This window comes from Cervus canadensis, chromosome 8, assembly GCF_019320065.1.
Source record: "Cervus canadensis isolate Bull #8, Minnesota chromosome 8, ASM1932006v1, whole genome shotgun sequence".
Classification (NCBI taxonomy): Eukaryota; Metazoa; Chordata; class Mammalia; order Artiodactyla; family Cervidae; genus Cervus; species Cervus canadensis.
Window position 1 is genome coordinate 36,575,551 of NC_057393.1, and position 19,672 is coordinate 36,595,222.

The 19,672-nt window shown below is 40.5% G+C and overlaps 1 protein-coding gene and 1 non-coding gene across 5 annotated transcripts in view; both read left to right on the forward strand.

Moving 5' to 3' along the window:
* The window catches only part of CPEB3 (cytoplasmic polyadenylation element binding protein 3), a 190,719-nt gene that overhangs the window by 18,358 nt on the left and 152,689 nt on the right, over positions 1–19,672 (forward strand). The window lies entirely within an intron of this gene.
* Positions 14,582–14,653, forward strand: TRNAC-GCA. Its single transcript has one exon. It is a non-coding gene; the product is annotated as a tRNA-Cys (tRNA).

Genomic DNA, 19,672 nt, shown 5'->3' on the forward strand with positions numbered 1-19,672 from the left:
CTTAATTTAGCCTAAAAGGCACTGCACCATATGGCTCCTGACTGCCTCTCAGACCTCATCTTGTACCACTTTCTCTTTGTTTACTTGTTCTCTGGCTACAATAGATTAGATGTTCCTCTAAAGTAGGGGTCAGAAAACTAAGAGGGGCCAAATTTTGTTGGAAACCTATTTTTATACTGGCAGGGAACTAAGAAGGGGTTTTACATTTTCAAAGGATTGTAAAACAACTTAAAACAACAGGAACAAAAACAAAGAAGAACATGCAACATGAGACCTTATGTGACTTGCAAAGCCTAAAATATTTGCTATGTGGCCCAGTTACAGAAAAGGTTTGCCAACTTCTGCTTTAAAGGCTTATTCCTCCTGCATTAAGATCTTCACATGAGCTGGTTTCTTTGTGTCCTCCACTACCAGTCTTCACGTGGCTGAAAGAGAAAGTGTTGCTCAGTTGTGTCCAACTCTTTGCTACAACCCCATGGACTGTAGCCGGCCAGGCTCTTCTGTCCATGGGATTCTGCAGGCAATACTGGAGTGGGTTGCCATTCTCTCCTCCAGGGGATCTTCCCAACCTAGGGATCAAATCCAGATCTTTCGCATTGCAGGCAGATTCTTGACTCAGATACCAAGAAGTCCTTTTAATTCAGGTGTGAACTTAATTCAGGTGTCACCTCACATTTGAGGCTTTTCAGTCAGTTCAGTCACTCAGTTGCGTCTAACTCTTTGCGACCCTATTGACTGCACGATGCCAGGCCTGCCTATCCATCACCAACTCCTGGAGCTTGTTCAAACTCATGTCTATCGAGTTGGTGATGCCCTCCAATCATCTCATCCTCTCTCATCCCCTTCTCCCTGCCTTCAATCTTTCCCAGCATCAGGGTCTTTTCCAGTGAGTCAGTTCTTCACATCAGGTGGCCAAAGTGTTGGAGTTTCAGCTTCAGCATCAGTCCTTCCAATGAATATTCAGGACTGATTTCCTTTAGGATGGACTGGTTGGATCTCATTGCAGTCCAAGGGACACTCAAGAGTCTTTTCCAACATCACAGTTCAAAAGCATCAATTCTTCAATGCTCAGCTTTCTTTATGGTCCAACTCTCACATCCATGTATGACTACTGGAAAAACCATAGCTTTGACTAGATGCACCTTTGTCAGTAAAGTGATGTCTCTGCTTTTTAATATGCTGTCTAGGTTTGTTGTAGCTTTTCTTCCAAGGAGCAAGCATTTTTTAATTTCATGGTTGCAGTCATCATCTGCAGTGATTTTGGAGCCCAAGAAAGTACACTCTGTTTCTGTTTTCATTGTTTCCCCATCTGTTTGCCATGAAGTGATGGACTGGATGCCATGATTTCAGTTTTTCGAATGTTGAGTTTTAAGCCAGCTTTTTCACTCTCCTCTTTCAACTTTATCAAGAGGCTTTTTAGTTCCTCTTTGCTTTCTGTCAAAAGGGTGGAGTCATCTGCATATCTGAGGTTATTGGTATTTCTCCGGGCAATTTTGATTCCAACTTGAGCTTCATCCAGCCTGGCATTTTGCATGATGTACTCTGCGTACAAGTTAAATAAGCAGGGTGACCATATACACTCTTGACATACTTCTTTCCCAATTTGGAACCAAATTTTCCAATTTGAGGCTTTTAATGGCTACCTAATATAAATACCCTACCAGAGTCCCTTAATCACATCACCTTTTTTGTTCTTTAGGCACTTATCTGGTATTTCTTATTCATTTTTATTTTTTCAATAACCATTTCTCCCATGTAGAAATACCTTTTCTCTCTCATATACTACTTTTGAGTGTTCTTGACCTTGCATTTTAGATGAAAGAGAGGGATAGTAAATACTGGGAGCCTATTGCATGGTTGGTGCTCAGATGATGTGTTGAATGAGTGAACTTCCAGATTATTTCTGCAGATGAAGTTTAGGGCTTGTGCTTTCTCTTTTGTCCTCTCTGGGAGGACCTACAAGTCAGACTGCAATAAAGAGCCACTTTGGAAGGGAACAGATAAACTTCTCTTTTCCTTTTCCTTGCTTTCCCTAGGCAAGCCCATTGATAGAAGAGTGGGAGATTCTCCCCAAAGAGGTGTCTCAAGGACATCTTATTTTAAGAAGAAAAAAAAAAAAGAGGAAAAAAGTTTCTTCTTTCAATGTTTTAATTTTTAAGAAGAATTTTTTAGAATGGTATGACTCGTCAAGGTCACATTCTCTAGGAACCTCTGAGGCTTTTGGGTGAAGGTTTAGATAGGGCCCCTGCTTGATAAATGGATTTAACACAAAGAGGAGCCAGGCCTGTGCTCAAAAGAGAAGCTGAGAATAACGTGAATAGGGCTTGTTCTAAGTGATCAGGTATGATGCAGGATGATAAAGGCCCAATAAGCACAGGTCCTGGATTTTTCTGGAGTTTAATTATTTCAGATGATTAGGACACCTGTTTTGACTTTTGGTTGAAAAAATACGGTCACTAAAGCAATGGGAGGCAGTAATTGTAAAGAAAATGTGGGCACTGTCCTCTGGGCATGTCAAGATGTGAGGGATAAGAGTTAAGCTTTAGAACTTGAGGTCTGGAGTCAAAATAGACCTGAGCTTCTTCATCCACTGGGCTTCCCAGTTGGCTTAGTGGTAAAGAATCCGCTTGCCAGTGCAGGATACAGAGGAGATGTGGGTTCGATCCATGAGTCGGGAAGATCTCCTGGAGAAGGAAAAGGCAATCCACTCCAGTATTCTTGCCTAGAGAATCCCATGGACAGAGGAACCTGGCTGGCTACAGTTTGTGGGGTCGCAAAGAGTCGGACATGACTGAGTGACTAAGCACAACATGTAAATAAGTGATCAAATAGTATAAACATCATCGTCACCAGATGGTGAAGAAATTCTCTGAAACTATAGGTGTTGAAACTAATACTAGTACTAATAATAAATCTGTACTCTCTAGTAGTTTAAGAATATATCACATTGATTTCTGCTGCCATTAGTAGGAACTCAAGATATGGAAAGAGGTAAGGTAAGAAATGTCTGGATAGCAAGATCATTGTTGTTAGAAGAAGCATGGGCTTAACACAATTTGTTTGACTCTCAGTATTAAGTGGTAAGGAGACAAAGAAATCTGTATGTGTGTAGACCTTCCAGATAAACCCATCTGCTTGTCAGTGTTAGCTTTGGATTTCATACATTGACCTCTATTACTTTACAGTTTATTAAAAATGCCCTTGTACTTGCTAATATAATTCTGATTAGTTAGGTAGGGCAGCTGTTATTATCTCTGTTTTATTCTAGAGGAATCAAAGACTAAGAAATTAAGACCATGGGTTTTAGAGTCATATTGCTAGGGTTTTATTCCTGGTTCTTCCACTTCCCAACAGTGTAACCTAGGGTGAGTTACCTGAATTTCCCAGAGCCTCGGTATTTTTTGCCTGTGAAATGGGAGTAATGAAGCTCTATACCTCTTAGGATTGTATGAAGTTAGTCATTATGTAAACAAAGTACAGGCAAATAGTATGTGCTCAGTGAATATTTGTAATTGTTATCTCCCAGGGCCAGGCAGCTAATAAATGGCAATGTTAGTCTCTAAATTTAGATAATTGGATTTCATACTGCATGACTTTTCCGCACACCACCTCCCATAATATTAATAACGTTGACTCTCTGCCACTGTGATGATGTATGATGCATAACATTAGGACAGGTGGTCTAATTTGTTTTTCCAAAAGTGGTAGGAGATCCATCTAAAGTATCCCTGTTGGTACAGTTGGCACACATATCTGTTTCTCGGCTTCCTCAATAACAGGACAGCTGTGGCTTCAGGACAGAGATACACCAAAAAGCTTGGGACTGTGTTGGAGCAAAGTGCTAAGGATACCAGTCTGCCACATGAGAAGTCCGAGACAGCCTACAATAAACTGAAACAATGGGAGATTTGTAGCATAGTTGAAAAAGCACGTGAACTAGTAAGTTGGAAAACTCGAATTCTAATCTTGGATCCACCACTTATGGCTGTATCTTGTAACATCTTTGAGCCTCGGTTTCCACTTCTTTATTCATTATTTATTTTTCTAGCTTTATTGAGGTATAATTGACACCCACATATTTAACATAGGGATCCCAGTAGTCACCTTTGGTGCTGTCACCTGTTCATACAGTTTCTTTGTGGAAATGAAGAAAAGGTGCCTTTTCCTCTAGGCAGATAAAGGTCTGCCACTAAGAGTCATGAGCCTGGTGAGCAGAGCCTGTGAGAGATTTCAGTCTCCACTAGCCTCCTTGGCCAGCTTTCTGGTGCACTGCAAAAGCAAACACGAGGGCCCTGTTAGTGCTATTTCTCCACAGCAAGTGAGATAATAAGTTGGAGTCTGGTAAAGTCTAATCCCCTCTGTGAATGTAAGGCACTGATATCACACAGTTTCAGATACCAGGATCTAAGGGTGACGTGGGTAGAAACATTGACCATTGCCCTTCCCTTTGGTTCTGGTGATCCTGGTGACTCATTAACTTGTACAACACATACTGCATACCTGTATAGAGACTATGGCCAAGAAAGATTTTGTCCATGTTTTTCAGGCCTGGACCAGCCTTGTTCTCTAGATCTAAGACTGAAATCAGTTCTTTTGATGATTCATCCTCTTGGGAGCAGTCATGTTTTTAGAACATTCTGGAGTGGGACTGGATCCTGCCCATAGATAGAATCTGCAATCTTTTGGTTAGAATTTATCTTTGGTCTTCAGGCAAAGGTCATTGAATAAAAGCTTTGTGTCAAGGGGAGAAAGGAAAGTTGTTCAGTTGCTCCATTGTGTGCGACTCTTTGTGACCCCATGGACTGCAGGATGCCAGGCTTCTCTGTCCTTCACTGTCTCCCAGAGCTTGCTTGAACTCATGCCCATTGAGTCAATAATGCCATGCAAGCATTCTCATCCTCTTTCTCCCCCTTCTCCTGCCTTCAGTCTTTCCTTGCATCAGGATCTTTTCCAATAAGTCAGCTCTTCACATCAGGTGGCCCAAGTATGGGAGGTTCACCTCCAGCATCAGTCCTTCCAACAAATACTCAGGATTGACTTCATTTAGGATTGACTGGTTTGATCTCATTGCAGTCGAAGGGACTCTCAGGAGTCTTCTCCAACACCACAGTTCAAAAGCATTAATTTTTCAACATGCATCCTTTTTAATAGTCAGTCCAAATCTCACGTGACTACTGGAAAAACCATAGCTTTGACTATATGGACCTTTATCACTAAAGGGATGTCTCTGCTTTTTAATACACCATCTAGGTTTGTCATAGCTTTTCTTCCAAGGAGCATGCATTTTTAAATTTCATGGATGCAGTCACCACCTGCAGTGATTTTGGAGCCCAAGAAAGTACACTCTGTTACTATTTTCATTGTTTCCCCATCTATTAGCCATTAAGTGATGGGACTAGATGCCATGATCTTATTTTTTTGAATGTTGAGTTTTAAGCCAGCTTTTTGACTCTCCTCTTTCAACTTCATCAAGAGACTCTTTAGTTCCTCTTTGCTTTCTGCCAAAAGGGTGGAGTCATCTGTGTATCTGAGATTATTGATATTTTTCCCGGCAGTCTTGATTACAGCTTGAGCTTCATCTTGCCTGGCATTTCATATGATGTACTCTGCATACAAGTTAAATAAGCAGGGTGACTATATACAGCCTTGACATACTCTTTTCCCAATTTTGAACCAGTTGATTGTTCCGTGTCTGGTTCTAACTATTGCTTCTTGACCTGCATACAGTTTGCTCAAGAGGCAAGTAAGTTCGTCTGGTATTCCCATCTGTTTAAGAATTTTCCACAGTTATTGTGATCCACACAGTCAAAGGTTTTTAGCACACTCAATGAAGCAGGAGTAGATGTTTTTCTGGAGTTCCCTTGCTTTTTCCATGATCCAATGGATGTTGGCAATTTGATCTCTGGTTCTTCTACCTTTTCTAAATCCAGCTTCTATGTCTAGAAGTTCTCAGTTCACATGAGATGACCTGGCTTGAAACATTTTTAGCATTACCTTGTTAGCATGTAAAATAAATGCAATTGTGTGGTAGTTTGAACATTCTTTGGCATTGCCTTTCTTTGAGGTTGGAAGGAAAACTGACCTTTTCCAGTCCGGTGGCCACTGCTGAGTTTTCCAGATTTGTTTGCATATTGAGTGCAGCACTTTCACAGCATTATCTGTTAGGATTTTAAACAGCTCAGCTGGAATTCCTTCATCTCCACCAGCTTTGTTTGTAGTGAATCTTCCTAAGGCCCACTTGACTTCACATGCTAGGATCCTTGACTCTAGATGAGTGATCACACCATCATGGTTATCCGGGTCATTAAGATCTTTTTTGTACAGTTTTTCTGTGTATTCTTGTCAGTTCTTCTTAATATCTTCTGCTTCTGTTAGGTCTATACTGTTTCTGTCCTTTATTGTGCCCATCTCTGCATGAAATGTTCCCTTGGTATCTCTAGCTTTCTTGAGAAGATGTCTAGTCTTTTGCATTCTATTGTTTTCCTCTATTTCTTTGCGTCGTTCACTTATGAAGGGTTTCTTATCTCTCCTTGCTATTCTTTGGAACTCTGAATTTAGATGGGTATATATTTCCTGTTTTTCCTTTGCATTTAGCTTCTCTCCTTTTCTCAGTTATTTGTAAGGCCTCCTCAGACAACCATTTTGCCTTTTTGCATTTTTTTCCTTGGGGATGGTTTTGATCACTGCCTCCTGTACAATGTTATGAATCTCCGTCCATAGTTCTTCAGGTACTCTGTCTATTAGAGCTAATCCCTTGAATCTGTTTGTCACTTCCACTGTATAATCATAAGGAATTTGATTTAGGTCATACCTGAATGGCCGAGTGGTTTTCCCTACTTCCTTCAGTTTAAGTCTGAATTTTGCAATGAGTTCATGATCTGACCCACAGTCAGCTCCCTGTCTTGTTTTTGCTGGACTATCTAGAGCTTCTCCATCTTCAGCTGCAAGAAATATAATCAATCTGATTTCAGTATTGTCCATCTGGTGAAGTCCACGTGTAGATTCGTCTCTTGTGTTGTTGGAAGAGGGTCATTGAATAAAAACTTTGTGTCAAAGGGAGAAAGGAAAGTTGCTGAACCATAATTTACTCTCTCTTCACACCCATGAAGCCCAAACTATCTGCTTGGCTGTTTATATCAAGTAGGACAAGAGACAAAACATGGTCCACTAGAGAAGAGAATGGCAAACCACTTTACTGTTCTTGCCTTGAGAACCCCATGAACGGTATGAAAAGGCAAAAAGATAGGACACTGAAAGATGAACTCCCCAGGTCAGTGGGTGCCCAATATGCTACTGGAAATCAGTGGAGAAATAAGTCCAAAAAGAAAGAAGAGATGGAGCCAAAGTAACAATACCACCCAGTTATGGATATGACTGGTGATGGAAGTAAAGTCCGATGCTGTAAAGAGCAATATTGCATAGGAACCTGGAATGTTAGGTCCGTGAAGGCAACTTGGAAGTGGTCAAACAGGAGATGGCAAGAGTGAAAATCGACATTTTAGGAATCAGTGAATGAAACTGGACTGGAATGGGTAAATTTAACTCAGGTAACCATTATATCTACTGCTGTGGGCAAGAATTCCTTAGAAGAAATGGAGTAGCCATCATAGTCAACAAGAGTCCGAAATGCAGTACTTGGATGCAATCTCAAAAATGACAGAATGATCTCTGATCATTTCCAAGGCAAACTATTCAATATCACAGTAATCTAGTCTGTGCCCCGACCAGTAATGCTAAATAAGCTGAACAGTTCTATGAAGACCTACAAGATCTTCTAGAACTAACACCAAAAAGATGTCCTTTTCATTATAGGGGACTGGAATGCAAAAGAAGTCAAGAAATACCTGAAGTAACAGGCAAATTTGCCCTTGGAGTACAAAATGAAGCAGGGCAAAGGTTAGTAGAGTTTTGCCAAGAGAACGCACTGGTTATAGCAAACATCCTCTTGCAACAACACAAGAGAAGACTCTACACATGGACATCACCAGGTGGTCAATACCGAAATCAGATTGATTATATTCTTTGCAGTCAAAGATGGAGAAGCTCTATACAGCCAGCAGAAACAAGACTGGGACGTGACTGTGGCTCAGAACATGAACTCCTTATTGCCTAATTCGGACTTAAATTGAAGAAAGTAGGGAAAACCACAAGACCATTAAGATATGACCTAAATCAAATCCCTGATGATTTTATAGTGGAAGTGACAAACAGATTCAAGGGATTAGATCTATCAGACAGAGTGCCTGAAGAACTATGGACGGAGGTTCTTGACATTGTACAGGAGGCAGGGATCAAGACCATTTCCAGGAAAAAGAAATGCAAAAAGGCAAAATGGTTGTCTGAGGAGGCCTTACAAATAGCTGTGAAAAGGAAAGAAGTGAAAGGCAAAGGAGAAAAGGAAAGATATACCCATTTGAATGCAGAGTTCCAAAGAATAGCAAAGAGAGATAAGAAAGCCTTTCTCAGTGATTAATGCAAAGGAATAAAGGAAAACAATAAAATGGGAAAGACTAGAGATCTCTTCAAGAAAATTAGAAATACCAGGGGAACATTTCATGCAGAGATGGGCACAATAAAGTACAGAAATGGTATGGACATAACAGAAGCTGAAGATATTAAGAAGAGGTGGCAAGAATACACAGAAGAACTATACAAAAAAGATCTTCATGACCCAGATAATCATGACAGTGTGATCACTCACCTAGAACCAGACCTGGAAATCAAATGGGCCTTAGGAAGCATCACTATGAACAAAGCTAGTGGAGATCATGGAATTCCAGTTCAAATCCGAAAAGATGATGCTGTGAAAGTGCTGCACTCAATATGCCAGCAAATTTGGAAAACTCAGTAATGGCCACAGGACTGGAAAAGGTCAGTTTTCACTCCAATCCCAAAGAAAGGCAATGCCAAAGAATGCTCAAACTACCGCTCAATTGTGCTCATTTCACACACTAGCAAAATAATGCTTAAAATTCTCCAAGCCAGGCTTCAACAATACATGAACCGTGAACTCCCAGATGTTTAAGCTGGATTGAGAAAAAGCAGAGGAACAAGAGATCAAATTGCCAACATCCACTGGATTATTGAAAAAGCAAGAGAGTTCTCAAAAAAATCTACTTCTGCTTTAGTGACTATGCCAAAGCTTTTGACTGTGTGGATCACAACAAACTGTGGAAAATTCTTAAACAGATGGGAATACCAGACTTCCTGACCTGCCTCCTGAGAAATATGTATTCAGGTCAGGAAGCAACAGTTAGAACTGGACATGAAACAACAGACTGGTTCCAAGTAGGGAAAGGAGTACGTTAAGGCTGGATATTGTCACCCTGCTTATTTAACTTCTATGCAGAGTACATCATGAGAAATGCTGGGCTGGATAAGCACAAGCTGGAATCAAGACTGCTGGGAGAAATGTCAATAACCTCAGATATGCAGATGACACCACCCTTATGGCAGAAAGCGAAGAAGAACTGAGGAGCCTCTTGATGAAAGTGAAAGAAGAGAGGGAAAAAACTGGCTTAAAACTCAACATTCAAAAAATGAAGATCATGGCATCTGGTCCCATCACTTCAGGGCAAATAGATGGGGAAGCAATGGAAACAGTGAGAGACTTTATTTTGGGGGGGCTTCAAAATCACTGCAGACGGTGACTGCAGCCAAGAAATTAAAAGACACTTACTCCTTGGAAGGAAAGTTATGACCCACCTAGACAGCATATTAAAAAGCAGAGACATTAGTTTGCCAACAAAGGTCCATCTAGTGAAAGCTATGGTTTTTCCAGTAGCCATGTATGGATGTGAGAGATGGACTATAAAGAAAGCTGAGCATAGAAGAATTGATGCTTTTGAACTGTGGTGTTGGAGAAAACTCTTGAGAGTCCCTTGGACTGCAAGGAGATCCAACCAGTCCATCCTACAGGAAATCAGTCCTGAATATTCATTGGAAGGACTGATGTTGAAGCTGAAACTCCAGTCCTTTGGCCACCTGATGTGAAGAGCTGACTCGTTTGAAAAGACCCTGCTGCTGGGAAAGATTGAAGGTGGGAGGAGAAGGGCATGACAGAGGATGAGATGGTTGGATGGCATCATAGACTCAATGGACATGAGTTTGAGTAAACTCTGGGAGTTGGTGATGGACAGGGAAGTCTGGCATCCTGCAGTCCTTGGGGTTGCCAAGAGTTGGACAAGAATGAGCAACTGGACTGAACTGAATTGAGGGCAAGAGACTCTGCTTGTTTGAGTCACTAATTAGAAGACAATTTAGAGTCAGACAAACCTGAAATTAAGTCCTAGTTCAAACTAATTTTGTTATTTCGGACAGGTAAATCACCTTTCTAAGTTTCCATTTTCTTGTCTCAAATTAGGGACAATAACAGTACTTACTGCATAGATTTATTACGTGGGTTAAATGAACTAATAAGCAGAAAGCGTTTGGCACACTGTGTATGTGCCATAAATGTTACCTCTTATTACAAGGCTCCTTGCAAGAGTCTCTACCTGTTTTTGAGGGAAAACAGAGGCATGAGTTCTAGTGCCTTCTCTTAAAAAACTTAGAGTTCTGGTTGAGGAGTTAACATAATTATACCAGAAAAGGTAAATAGAAATGCACAGCTATAAATGTGTGGTACAGATTAATGCTCTTTTTAGGAACTGGGGTTTGAACTCGGCCCCAAAGAAAGGTAAAATTAGAATAAGTAGAGAGGATGAGAAGGGTACACCATATGGGACCAGTAGCATCCCTAGGGTTCAGTAGACATATTTACCTGGAGAAGCGGGGCCAATGCTATCTAATAACATAGGTTTGGATTAGGAGGGGAGAGTTCTAAATACTAAGGTAAATGTTTGCTCTTGCCCAATAGATAACTATGAGTGATGTGGTGAAACTTGAACATGAAATTTTCCAGCTGGCAATTGGAATGCTTTTGGGAAAATGCTTAAAGCTGTAGCTAAACCTTTGGGGATGGAGGTTGAAATTCTGGAAGCTGGTGATACTTCTGCAGCAGCTCCTCAAGAGGTGCCTGTTGACTCCAGTCTAATGAGGGCAACTCGTGAACAGCATTTAAAGTGAAATGGGGAAGCTGTCAGGAGATTTGAAGAACAACTTAAAAGATTAGGTAGGGTTTGCTTTTTTGAAGTCTTCTGAAAGAGCTCATGGCCTTTCACAATAGTATTTTAAAATGAAAAATTTAAATATAAAATGGCAGTTATTTTAGGGGAAGAATAACTAACTCATATAAAGATTAATTATATTTTCTGAAATCATTCTGCAATTTTTGCAGTCTCCAGAAGGTTCTTGTAAGTGAGTTACCATGACAAGAGAAGGAAAATGATGAGGCTGTAGTTGACTGAAGGAAGGTGCGTGCATGTTCCATCGCTCAGTCGTGTCCAACTCTTTCCCGCCCTGTGGACTGTAGCTGGCCAGGCTCCTCTGTACATGGGATGAAGGAAGGTATGCTGTATCAAAAACAGTTTGTAGAGGAGAGTACCTTGTGGTTCAGTTCAGTTCAGTCCAGTTCAGTCGCTCAGTCGTGCCTGACTCTCTGTGACCCCATGAATCGCAGCACGCCAGGCCTCCCTGTCCATCACTAACTCCCAGAGTTTACTCAAACTCATGCGCATCGAGTTGGTGATGCCATCCAGCCATCTCATCCTCTGTCATCCCCTTCTCCTCCTGCCCTCAATCCCTCCCAGCATCAGGGTCTTTTCAAACGAGTCAACTCTTCGCATCAGGTGGCCAAAGTATTGGAGTTTCAGCTTCAGCATCAGTCCTTCCAGTGAACACCCAGGACTGATCTCCTTTAGGATGGACTGGTTGGATCTCCTTGCAGTCCAAGGGACTCTCAAGAGTCTTCTCCAACACCACAGTTCAAAAGCATCCATTTTTCGGCACTCAGCTTTCTTCACAGTCCAACTCTCACATCCATACATGACCACTGGAAAAACCATAGCCTTGACCAGACGGACCTTTGTTGGCAAAGTAATATCTGTGCTTTTTAATATGCTGTCTAGGTTGGTCATAACTTTCCTTCCAAGGAGTAAGCGTCTTTTAATTTCATGGCTGCAGTCACCACCTGCAGTGATTTTTGGAGCCTAAAAAAATAAAGTCTGACACTGTTTCCACTGTCTGTCTGTCTATTTCCCATGAGGTAATGGGACAAGATACCATGATCTTAGTTTTTTGAATGTGGTTAGGAGGCTCAATTTGCCATTGGATAAAATCTAAAAATAGTTTGGGTTGGTTTTTTAAGAAAACAAATTTAGTTCCTGTTTATGTTTACAAATTTTTGATGCATAAAACTTTTTATGTAAAATATCTTGGTCTACTGAACATTATTCAGACCCAAGATTAACATGGGTACTTGAAATATTTATGAATATTTGGGATTTTTTATTGAAATATAACTGCATATAACATTATATTACTTTCATGTGTATAACATAATGGTTTGATATTTGATCATTGCAAAATGATCACCACAATAAATCTAGTTAACATTCATCATCACTAATAGTTAAAATTTTTTTTCTTGTGATGGGAACTTTAAAGATCTATTTTCTTAGCTACTTTCGAATATACAATACAGTCTTATTAACCATAATCCCTGTGCTATATATTACATTTTATAACTAGAGGTTTGTACCTTTTGGCAACCTCCATGAATATTAGGTTTTAGATTTAGTACAGTTGAAGTCTAGAAACATAGGGAACATAGATGAAGTCTGCTCATCTTTTTTTCTCTAACAGAATACATGTGCTCAGTTTCTAAGTCGTCTCTGATTCTTGATGACCCCATGGACTGTAGCCCACCAGGCTTATCTGTCTAAGGGATTTTCCAAGCAAGAATACTGGAGTGGGTTGCCATTTCCTCCTCCAAGGGATCTTGTTGACCCAGGGATCAAACCCACGTCTCCTGCTTCTCCTGCATTGGCAGGCGTATTCTTTACCACTGAGCCATCTGGAAACACACATGTACACATTTACATGTCATTCTTTGAAATGAAATCTCCAACAAACATAGGATGTAACTACATAACCATATCTTTACTATTTCATCATCACATGAAATTATGATAAAGAAGAACGATAAAGTAGTAAACATTAGGATGCTCAAAGAGACTTAATCTTATTTGCTAAATCAAAAGAGTAGAGACATCTTTCTACATTAGGTTATTGTCAGAACAGTAACTATATTATTTTTTGTATCAGTTCAGTTCAGTCACTCAGTCCTGTGTTAGACTCTTTGAGACCCCATGGATTGCATACACTATTCATACACTGTTTTCATATTAGAAGCTTAATTCTTTAGGAAATACAAACTGCTGAAGCTTAAAAATTTTGCTAATATGTATCAGATGCTTTAATGCTATGCCTTTCATCAAGTCCTGTTTTCTTTAGAAATATAACTTTAAGGAAACAGAAGTTTGGAAAATAATGAAAATTTATAAACAAATGTCCTACAACAGGAGAAAGGGTAAATTAATCTCACCAAATTTTAGTATGGAATATCTTCATTAAACATTAAATATCGTGTCTTTAAACTAGTGTTTTTGAAATGCCTTTAATGGCAAGAGAATTTCACTTCATCTAAAGTTAAGGAAGTACTTTCAGTTTCTAAATTGAAGTACAATATATTTTCTCCTTTGATTTATCTCTACATTACAGGCCTGGAGCCTGAATTCCAAAGATGAATATGGTCCTGATCCTGGAGCTTTTGGAGGAAAGACAGATGTGTAAACAGATAATACTCAAATATGAAGAATATTATGATAAAGATATGTGTGTGTGACAGAGGTGTATATAAAGAAAGGAGTGGGCACTTTTGCCTACATGGTCAGGGTCAGCTCTCTTGGGTGAGTAGGAACAGGTTATCAAGAGGTACAAAGGTATTTCAGGCAGAAGGAATATGTGCATAGGCATTATACTACACAGCACAGTCCATCCAGGGACCTGTAGCAGTAATTTGGTATGGCTGGGAAGAAGAGTAGAAGATTAAGGTTGTATTGTATCCTCTTGGCAAGGGAAAAGTAATTAGAGTTTAGAAAGGGGCATAAAATGGTAAAACTGTGAATGATTACTCAGGCTTTAGTGTGGAGGCCACATTTGGAAGAGTGCTTATGAGAGACATTCCCTAGAGAAGGAAATGGCAACCCACTCCAGTATTCTTGCCTGTAAAATCCCATGGACAGAGGAGCCTGGCAGGTTACAGTCTGGGGGGTCACAAAGAGTCGGACAGGACTGAGTGGCTGAGCACAGCAATGAGAGACATTAGGATGTTACTGCCACAGTTTAGGTGAAACATAGTGTTGCCTGTGACTGCAGAGAGGGAAATGTTAAGCAGAAATTTGAAAGTGAAAGTGAAAGTGGCTCACTTGTGTCCGACTCTTTGCGACCCCATGGACTATACAGTACATGGAATTCTCCAGGCCAGAATACTAGAGAGGGTGGCCATTTCCTTCTCCAGGGTTCTTCCCGATCCAGGGATCGAACCCAGGTCTCCTGCATTGCAGGCGGATTCTTTACCAGCTGAGCCACAAGGGAAGCAGAAATTTAGGAGGCAAAATTAACAAGTTTTAGTGACCAATCCCTGATAGCTCAGTTGGTAAAGTATCTGCCTGCAATGCAGGAGACCCTGGTTCGATTCCTGGGTTGGGAAGATTGCCTAGAGAAGTGATAGGCCACCCATTCCAGTATTCTTGGGCTTCCCTTGTGGAATCAGTCCTGAATATTCATTGGAAGGACTGGTGCTAAAGCTGCAACTCCAATACTTTGCCACCTGATACGAAAAACTGACTCATTGGAAGAGACCGTGATGCTGGGAAAGATTGAAGGCAGGAGGAGAAGGGGATGACAGAGGATGAGATGGTGGGATGACAGAGGATGAGATGGTTGGATGACATCACTGACTTGATGCACATGAGTTTGAGCAAGCTCTGGGAGTTGGTGATGGACAGGGAAGCCTGGCATCCTGCAGTCCATGGAGTCCCAAAGAGTTGGACGTGACTGAGTGACTGAACTGAACTGAACTGAACCCAGTCCAGCATTCTTGGGCTTCCTTTGTGGCTCAGCTGGTATAGACTCTGCCTGCAATGCAGGAGACCTGGGTTCGATCCCTGGGTTGAAAAGATCCCCTAGAGAAGGGAAAGGCTACCCACTCCAGTATTCTGGCCTGAAGAATTTCATGGACTACACAGTGCATGGGGTCTTAAAGAGTTGGACACAACTGAGCGACTTTCACTAGCGACCAATTGGACTTGTCCATCAGTGAGGTGGAAGAGAAAGGACGAAATCATGTCCAGATTCTTAACTTGATTGACTACATGGATGGTGGCACCATTTAACAGGATTTAGATAAGTAAACCAGGAATATAGGCAGAAGCACATTTGTGGGAGAAGTGCTATAGGATCCTAAGAGAAGTTGTTGCTTAAATAGCGGTTTGGAGCTTAGTAAAAAGATTTGTTCTGGAAACCTAGATACTGGGGAACTCAGTTTTCCAGTTCATGAATGTAACACTTTCTTTTGGAGAGAGCAGAATTAGGAGAACTCTGGGGGAAACTGTATTTAGAGGCCAAGAGAACTGAGAATAAACTTCAGAAGTGAAGAACCAGGAGAGCAGTATCTTCACAGACAATGGATATTGTGTTAGTTTGCTACTGCTCTGTAACAAAGTACCACAAGCTTAATGGCTTAAAGAAACTCCATTCATTTATTAATTTATAGTTCTTTATGACTGGGGTTCTCTGTTTAGGGTGTCAGATTCACTTTCAGGTTCATTCTTCATGTTGGCTGAATTGCCTTTGCAGGACTAGGGTTCCTATTTTCCTTCTAGCTTGGATCTTTGGAGGGCCACCTTAGAATTCTGCCTACTACAAGAGTGTTATGAAGGATAAATGGCAAATAAAATAAGAATTGAAAAGTTGTCAGTTGGTCATTGATGAGTAAGATCAGTAGCCAGAGCAATTTTTGTAGGATGGTAGGGCAGAAGCTAGATGCAGTAAATTTAGGGAGTCAACTGGAAGTCAAAGGAAGTAAAGCTTGGATTTAGAGGTTTCTTTTAAGTAGCTTCTCTAGAATGGGAAGGAAAAGCCTGGACATAATTAACTCATGAAATGGATCTCAAGGAAACAAGATAGAATGAACTCTAGACTACAGATGGAGGGATTAATGTGGACTTGTAGGGGAACTTAGCTTCTTTTGAGGCAGGAGGAAAGCAAGTATGGGTGGGAATATGGGTAAATTTGTAAAGAGGGAGGGAGGCAGCTGAGAAATTGAGGAAATTACTGCATAGTATCCTCAGTTTTTCCATAGAGGTTAGAGACAGGGTCAATAAAAAGTAGGTGAAGTTTTGGAATTGCTACTTTGCAGCTAGGTTTTTCATAAAATTGTTAAATGAATGAGTGAACAAAATTAAAACTAATGGACAGAGAGGTAAGAAGCATAAAGAACCCCAGGTGCTCTTCAGAGTGCTCACCAAACCACACCTGAGTCACCTGGCTTCCCTTTGCTCCCTTTCTCTTGTTCCATTCTCAAACTTATTTTGATCTAGAATTGCTTGAGAAGTCCTTCCTCAGATGCTATGGACTTCCTTTCTTTCACTTAGCATTGCATTCATGCAGTTCATCTAGGTTGTTCTATAAAGTTGGAGTCTCTTCATTATCTTTGCCTTATGATATTCCATTATGTGACTCTATCATGACTTACTTATTCAGTCTTCTATAAATGGATATTTGGGTTGTGTCCAGGTTTGGGCTATTATGAACAATGTTGTTTTGAGCATGTCTTTTGGTGAACATCTATTGCTATGTTTATTGTGTATATATCTAGATGCAGAATTGCTGGGTCATAAGGTGTGTGGAATGGGCGAATTTTATTCAGATGACCATTATATCTACTGCTGTGGACAAGAATCCCTTAGAAGAAATGGAGTAGCCCTCTGAGTCAGCAAATGAGTCTGAAATGTATTACTTGGGTACAATCTCAAAAACGACAGAATGATCTTGGTTCGTTTCCAAGGCAAGTCATTCGGTGTCATAGTAATCTAAGTCTATGCCTCAACCACTAATGCTGAAGAAGCTGAAGTTGAACAGTTCTATGAAGACCTACAAGATTTCTAGAACTAACACCAAAGAAAGATGTCCTTTTCATCATAGGAAACTGGAGTGCAGAAGTTGGAAGTCAAGAGATACCTGGAGTTAACAGGGAAGTTTGGCCTTAGAATACAAAAAGAAGCAGGGCAAAGGCTAACAGTTTTGCCAAGAGAATGCACTGGTCATAGCAAAGCACCCTCTTCCAACACAAGAGACAATTCTACACATGGACATCACCAGATGGTCAATACCAAAATCAGACTGATTTTATTCTTTGTAGCCAAAGATGGAGAAGCTCTATAGTCAGCAAAAACAAGAAAGGGAGCTGACTGTGACTCAGATCATGAACTCCTTATCGCCAAATTCAGACTTAAATTGAAGAAAGTAGGAAAAACCACTCAGCCATTCAGGTATGACCTAAATGAAATCCCTTATGATTATATAGTGGAAGTGACAAACAGATTGAAAGGATTAGATCTGATAGAGTACCTGAAGAACTATGGATGGAGGTTCGTAACATTGTACAGGAGGTGGTGATCAAAACCATCCCCAAGAAAAAAAAAGGCAAAATGATTGTCTGAGGAGGCCTTACAAATAGCTGAGAAAAGAGCAGCAAAAGGCAAAGGAGAAAAGGAAAGTTATACTCATCTGAGTTCAGTGTTCCAAAGAATAGCAAGAAGAGATGAGAAAGCCTTTTTAAGTGAACAATGAAAAGAAATAGAGGAAAATAATGGAATGGGAAAGACTAGAGATCTCTTCAAGAAAATTAGAGATAACAAGGGAACATTTCATGCAGAGATGGGTACAATAAAGGACAGAAATGGTATGGACGTAACAGAAGCTGAAGATATTAAGAAGAGGTGGCAAGAATACACAGAACCATGATGGTGTGATCACTCACCTAGAGCCAGACATCCTGGAGTGTGAAGTCAAGGGGGCCATAGGAAGCATCATTATGAACAAAGCTAGTGGAGGTGATGGAATTCCAGGTGAGCTATTTCAAATCCTAAAAGTTGATGCTGTCAGAGTGCTGCATTCAATATGCCAGCAAATTTAGAAGACTAAGCAATGGCCACAGGACTGGAAAAGGTCAGTTTTCATTCCATTCCCTAAGATGGGCAATGCCAAAGAATGTTCAAACTGCCAAACAATTACACTTATTTCACATACTAGCAAGGTAATGCTCAAAATCTTTCAAGCTATAAGCACTTCAACAGTATGTGAACCAAGAACTTTTAGGTATAGAAGCTGGATTTAGAAAAGGCAGAAGAACCAGACATCCAATTGCCAACATCCGTTGAATCATAAAATAGCAAGAGAATTCCAGAAAAACATCTACTTCTGCTTCATTGACTGTGCTAAAGCCTTTGACTGTGTGGATCACAATAAACTGTGGAAAATTCTTAAACAGATGGGAATATCAGACGACCTTACTTGACTCCTGAGAAACCAGTATGCAGGTCAAGAAGAAACAGTTAAAACCAGACATGGAACAATGGACTGGTTCAAAACTGGGAAAGGTGTACGTCAAGGCTGTATACTGTCACCCTGCTTATTTAACTTGTATGCAGAGCACATCATGAGAAATGCTGGACTAGATTAAGCACAAGCTGGACTCAAGATTGGTGGGAGAAATATCAATAAGCTCAGGTAGGCAGATGACACCACCCTTATGGCAGAAAGCAAAGAGGAACTAAAGAGCCTCTTGATGAAGGCGAAAGAAGAAAGTGAAAAAGCTGGTTTAAATCTCAACTTTCAAAAAACGAAGCTCATGGCATCTGGTCCCATCACTTAATTGCAAATAGTTAGGGAAACAATGGAAACAGTAAGAGTGTATTTTCTTGGGCTCCAAAAATCACTGTGGACTGTACTTCAGCCATGAAATTAAAGATGCTTACTCCTTGGAAGAAAAGCTATGACAGACCTAGACATTAGGTTAAATTATTAAAAAGCAGAGACACATTACTTTGCTGGCAATGGGCCATATAGTGAAAGCTATGGTTTTTCCAGTAATCATATATGGATGTGAGAACTGGACAATAAAAAAGCTAAAGACTGAAGAATTGATGCTTTCGAACTGTGGTGCTGGAGAAGACTCTTGAGCGTCCCTTAGATTGCAAGGAAACCAAATCAGTCATTCCTAAAAGAAATAAACCCTGAATATTCATTGGAAGGACTGATGCTAAAGCTGAAGCTCCAATACTTTGGCCACCTGATGGGAACAGCCTATTCATTGGAAAAGACCCTGATGCTGGGAAAGATTGAAGGCAGGAAAAGAAGGGATGACAGAGGATGAGGTGGTTGGATGGCATCACCGACTCAATGGACTTGGGTTTGAGCAAACTCCAGGAGATGGTGAAGGACAGGGAAGCCTGGTGTGCTGTAGTCCATGGGCTCGCAGAGTCGGACACGACTGAATGACTGAACAAGAACGAGAAGGTTATGTCAATATTTGCTGTGATAGATCCTAGTAAATAGTTTTGCAGTGTAGTTGTATAGTTAGTTTCAATTATACTTCCATCAGCAGTGTTTGAGAATGAGTTGCCCTACATCCTTGCAAATATATGGTATTTATGTCTTTTCCAGT